Source organism: Capra hircus, chromosome 9 (assembly GCF_001704415.2).
Source record: "Capra hircus breed San Clemente chromosome 9, ASM170441v1, whole genome shotgun sequence".
Lineage (NCBI taxonomy): Eukaryota > Metazoa > Chordata > Mammalia > Artiodactyla > Bovidae > Capra > Capra hircus.
In genome coordinates, this window is record NC_030816.1 from 29349631 (window position 1) to 29356042 (window position 6412).

The 6412-nt window shown below is 41.1% G+C and overlaps 1 pseudogene; it reads right to left on the reverse strand.

Annotated features, from left to right (window-relative positions):
- On the reverse strand, nucleotides 5778–6412 carry LOC102189482 (annotated as a pseudogene).

Genomic DNA, 6412 nt, shown 5'->3' on the forward strand with positions numbered 1-6412 from the left:
TCTCTGTTCATATAGTGATAGTCACAGATACACAGCCCTGTCCATGAACTTTCATTTAGCTTTGTAGTGCCTTTCTCTTACATATAAGCAGAGAGAGCCAGAGAGAGCCAGAAATCCAAAGAAAAATGAAGAAACTAGCAGCTTGGAGGAAACAGGCTACAAGAAAGAATAAAACTTTAAAAAGTGCATATAGCATCTACAAAAAAAGAACTACTGGAAATTAAAAATGTAGTAGCATAAATTAAAAACTTAGTAGAAGCACTGGGAAACAAAGTTAATGAAATCTCTGGAAATAGGGTAAAAAGACACAGAAATTAAAAAATAGGAGAGGACATAGAAGATAAGAAAATGTAAGTAAAAGCCTAAGAGGACTATATTAGGAAGCAGCTTAAGTTGCTATAATAGAGAGACTCCAAAATTTAGTGGCTTAAATAGCAGTTTATTTCTCTGTAGCCTAGGGTAGGTAAATGGCTCTGCTTTATGAGTCAGGGGGCTCTGTCATACTAAACATGTTGCATCCATATCTATCCCTGTATCCAGGGCTGCTGTTTCAGTTGTTAACATTCTCTAACTAGCAGGAAGGAGGTCAACGAAAGTCACAAATTAAAGATATAACTTGTAATGTACATGTATCACTTTGTTCACATCTAGTTATGAGATAGGCTGGGGGAATGTAGTTCTGCCTCTGCAGTCAAAACTCAGGAGAGAGTTATTAAAAGGAAGAAGAGAATGGATATTGAAGAAGTTGAGCAATTTCCATGATAAGGTCTAACATCCAAACAAAAGGACATCCAAAGAGACAGAACCAAAGAAAACAGCAGGGAGGAAATCAGCAAATAAATATGTATTAAAGTGACCAGGTTTTGCTGGGATAACAAACAATCCTTAAGTCTTAGTAGCTTATAAAAACAAAGGTTTATTTCTTGTTTAAGTTGCATGTCCATCACAAGTCAGTCAGCTAGGGTTTCTGTTCCATGCTTTCTTACTTAGACAAACAGAATTTTCCATCATTTAGGAAAGTGTTAGTCATTGTGATGGCAGGTGGATGGGGCCCCTGGTAAATCATATACTCATCTCTAAAGCTTCCACTTTATATTCTTGCTTTCACTTTACTGGCTAAATTAAGTCAAATAGCTAACCTAACTTCAGGTCAGGGCAAACTTCAAGGGCACAGCAAAGTTCAATCTTATGTGCACAGGGAAAAAACTGAAAATATTTAGTGAAAGATATTAACGAATACCACAGCTCACATAAATAACTGGCTGACTCTCCTTGCAGGCAAAACACGTTCATTCCCCCCACAAGGGAAACAACTCAAGAGGCCCATCTTGTCACTGTATAAAGCTCAAAGTCTAGACTCTTTCTTTTGGTGATAATGTGGTAGTCTCTAAAGCAGGTTTAAATGTGGCTCTTCTGTGTCCAGGGATGTATGAACTAAAAGGCTAACTTATCTTCCTTCATCTACCAATACATGGTGGTGGAACAGGATAAGTATAAATTTACAAAGAGGAAGGATGGAGAAACATAGCAGACAGTAGGCCACTGCAAAAAATGTAATTAAATAGTAGTTTCCAAACTATTTTTTCCCCTAGTAGAACATTAAAAAAAAAAATGTTATGTGGAATTCAGATGTATAAAGTAGATCAAAGTAAATTGCTCTGCTTGGAGATTGGAATGCTGCCTGACCTCCACTTACCCTCAACCTAGGGCTACTCTTGAGGAAGCATCATGAAACCTTCGAGGTCATGAAACACAGTGGAAATGAAGTCATCAAAGGATAGCCAGGATTTTTTAGGGTAAAGAGGAAGAAAAAATATCAGGGGAAAGGGAGATTATGGACAATAGACTGCAACTTCCAGATAACCCAGTGGAATGATGGGAAACTGGGTCAGGTAAGGGGATGTATAAGGTGGTATGTTCTCTCCTTTCATCATACTGGCTTAAGCAATGCTCCAGCATAAACTCAGCCTTTATGCTACTCTATGCTTTCACCTGAACAGCTGACCATTGCTGAAGAGAACATATAATTAAGCCAATTGGTCAGACCTTAAAATTGTGTCTACACATCTCAAATTGGCATTCAATATTGCCTGGTAATTTTGTCACACTTACTTAATATGTTCACTTTCTCACTATCTAAAGCAATTATTTCACCCTCTTTTTAAGCCTTGAGCTTTTGATACTCCACCCTCTGCAAATAAAATCATCTTTCAATAAATATTTATTGAATATCTATTAACTGTCAAGCATTCTTCTAAGTACTAGAGATAGAGCAGTGGAACAACAAAAATCCAGTGGATCAAGGAGCTCACCCAAGTGCTCTATGATGACTTAGTGGGGTGGGATGGGGGGTGGGAGGGAGGCTCAAGAGGGAGGGAATATATATATATATACACACACACATGCATACACATACATACATGCATACATATTTATGGCTTCCCTGGCTGGTGGGAAGAATCCACCTGCAGTGCAGGAGACGCAGGAGATGCAGGCTCAACTCCTGGGTCAGGAAGATTCCCTTGAGGAGGGCATGGCAATGCACTTCAGTATTCTTGCCTGGATAATCCCATGGACAGAGGAGCTTTGCAGGCTATGCTCATAGGTACAGCTGTGCTATAGCTCAGCACATGGCTGATTTGGATTGTTGTACAGCAGAAACCAACCCAATTTTGTAAAGTAATTATTCTCCAATTTAAAAAATTCCAATGAAAGGAGATAGGAAATAAACAAATATATAGGATTTTGTATAGTATTAAGTGCTATGGAGAAGAATAAAGCCAGTTGGGGAAAGGGCATGCTATTGGGAGTGGCAGATCATGTAGATTTTTCTGGGACACAGTAAAGACTTTGCCTTTAACACTGAGTGAAATGCGTAGCCACGGGTGGGATCAAAGTATAAAGGATGACATAACTAAACATAAACTTTCAAAGGATCACTTTGCCTGTTATGGTGAGAGGAGACCATAGGGAAGAGTGTTAGCAGGGAGACTGGTTATTTGAATATCTTCTTGGTTTATATCTTTAGTTCCTCGCCCCCGGCACTTCCCCCCATTCCACATGTTTTGAAGGAAAGAACTGTCAAAATACAATTTTCAAAAACAGAAAAACATCACTCTCATGCAAATATAGAATAATGTGTCAAAACTTTATCAGCTCATTAATGTTTCTTAAAATGAATAAAGGCAATAATAAAAAGGAATATTAGAATTAGGTTGCCAGGTTAGATGCACAACGTGCTCATGTCCCTCAGGGTAATCAGATCATAATCTTTAGGATTATCTTTTCTAGCAGAGAGAAATCTACACATTAATGTGTAACTTAACAGTGTCTGAGCTTTAATTAAATAGTAAAGAGTCAAACACAGGTTCATTCTCCTAGACTTGAAAATTAAGTAATCCTTGCTTGGGCCTGTTGAACAGTGCCCCAGCATACTGACTATTTTGCTTTACTTCCAAATTTCGGGTAAATTTTCTTAAAAAATTTTCATGAAAACAATTTTTTGAAACGTCTCATAGATAGTTTTGATTCACATCTTTAACTTAATAGAGGAATCTGGGATGGTGCTAAAGTCAATTTCTCTTCTTCTCTGGGTTTCTTGCCTTTTTTATTTGATCTCTGTCCTTCACCATTGCACTAATGTAGGTGAAAGATGCAAAAGGCCTATATTTAGGGCATAGCATTGCTTCAGTCTTTAGGTTTACACTCAGAACCAAGACCTTTTCTTGATATTATTCTGATATTCAAGGGCTACTATGTATATAATCTATGAAAATAATCTTCAACAATCATTAATTAATCAGTGTCTGAATCTCTGATTGACTTGTTTTATTTCCAGGGACTCAACTACCACAATGATTCCCAATTCTAAATCTCTAACCCTGGCCACTCTACTATACACCAGATCTGTAATTTAAGATGCTCCCCAGGTATCTCTAAGGGCTTCCCCAAAGGCTCAGTAGTGGGTAAAGAAGCCACCTGTCATGCAGGAGACCCAGGAGATACAGGTTCAATCCCTGGGTCAGGAAGATCTCCTGGAGAAGGAAATGGCAACCCAGTCCAGTATTCTTGCCTGAAAATCCCATGGACTGAGGACTCTGGCAGGCTACAGTCCAAAGGGTTACAAAGAGTCAGACACAACTAAGTGGCTAAGCACGCACGCACACTGGGTATCTCTATCAGCAGCATCCTGAGCTGGCAATTCCACTTGATTTCATTGTTTCTATTCCAGTCCAAATGTATTCCACTCCTCCAATATTTCTATTCCATTCCTGTCCATGGTACCACCATTTGACCCATTAACTAAATTTGTAACCTTAGAGTCATCACTGTTTCACATGCCATATCTATCTACATAACCATCAATTCTTGTTCTTCTGTATCATAACTATCTCTTAAATCTAACCCCTCTTCTTTTCCACTTCCACCTCAACTTCCTTTAGGTCTTTACTATTTCACTTTAATTATGCTTTAGACTTGGTACTGCAAAAAAAAAAAAAAAAATCCACTGCTGTGAGTGTTCTTTTCATAAAATGCCTATATGATTGTCCTGATTAAATCTTTTAAAGGTTCCTCATTGCCTACAAGGATAAAACTTGAGCTTTTTAGCAAGTAGGCAGATTGCTTTTAACACTATCTTCAAAATCTTCATCAGTAACCCTAATAAACATGAGTTCTAAGTAAAAATAGTGTGCTTGCCATGCAAATACAACTTTAAGACAAGTTCTCCAATTTTTCCCTCTGTCTAGATGGCTGCCACTCGCTCCTCCAACAGAGACATTCTAGAGCTGACACTGCGTGAATTCCTACTCATTCTATAAAGCCCCATTCAAAAACTGCCTCCTCTTTGAAAAGGTTTCTGACTCTTCTCCAGATCCCTAGGCACAGTTAGTTCAGTATTTAATGCTCCTAAAAACATCTCCACATTACCTCCTTTAATATTTAACTTTACTATACACAATTTGGTTTTATGTTCTATTTTTTGAGAGCACAGTAGTGTTCAAGTGATCTTTGTTTATTCTAGCGCCTACCATAATAAACTACTTTTTTTGTTTTGCTTTATTGTCTGTGTCACATATTCTAAGATATGTGAGATAAAAAGCAAAATTAATGTAATTCTTAAACTTGTAGGAAGGAATTTCATTTGCATTTATTTATTTATTTATTTTTAAGACAGAGATTCTGTATTTAAATTAGCAAACTCAGATTCTTCAAGCCCCAGCCTATGGTGAGCAGCCTTCCCTCCCAGGCCCCCTCACCCCCACCCCTTAGCCACAGAAAGGAATGGAAAATGAGAAGCCTGGGAGCCTCTGCCAGGGCAGGCTGCCTCCTAAGTGTGGTGAGCGCAGTCCAGCTGGGGCTGGGGCTGGGGTGGCGGCTGCCACAGGCCCCTCCCTATAAATTAATTCCCTGCAGCCACAGTTGTGGGCAAGGCATACTTGGAGGAGAAGGCCATCGGGCAGCATCCTTGATTCCCAGCTAAGGAAAGGATTAGGGCACAGGGCTCAGAGGGAAGAAGCCAGAGGAAAGAGAAGAGGTATGGTATGGAGAGGGGGTGAGGCCCCCCAATTTTGGTCCCAGAGGAAAAGAGGCCAGTTGGTCCAGTTTTGTGGGTTTGGAGAAGGGAATGTATTAGTCAGCACAAGGGGGAGGCCACCATCGGGCACCCCTGGAGGAGACAAGCCAGGCCCCCACCCTGGCAGAAGGGAGCGTGAGAGCTCCCAGGGGCTCTCAGGAGATGTCAGTGCTAAAAAACAAACAAATAAACATATATATTAACCATTCACGGAGGGCAGGGGCAGGGCTGCAGAGCAGATCAGAGGATTTGGTGTGGCATCACATAGCTGGTCATGCCTGAGAAGCCCCGCGGTTGGTCCCCATCTGTAAGCCAATCACATACTTGCCCTCCTGCAGTTGGTTGTCTGGGAAGTACCGAGGGTTCTCCTTGGATTTCTTGGGAAACCAGATAGGATCCCCAGAGAAGAGCCCATTGTCCTGGGCTACTGACAGCCTGCCCAGATTCATCAGTGTCCGCTGCACACAGGCTATGTTCCTTCCTTACCAGAGGTCCACAGTCTGGGAGATGTCATTGGTGTTGATGCCATTAGCGCTCGGCTACTTGGAGAAACTGGGAGATCTGCTCCATCTGCTTGAAGGCCATGGCGGAGGCCTGGATCTTCTTCACTGGGGCCTGCCCCTCAGGGTTCAGCCCATTAATGAGCTCACACAGCACTGTGCCATCCTTGAGCCAGTTCTGGAAGTTCTCGCACCCAGGCTGAGGCCAGCCCAAATGATTGTGGTACTGGGTGGTGATCCACTGGATCAGGATTTGCTCCAGGTCTGCATCGTATTGTTTCTCAGTCTTCTGCTGTACCTCCTGGCTCAGGCCATAGGCGGGTCCCCTTTTGGCCAT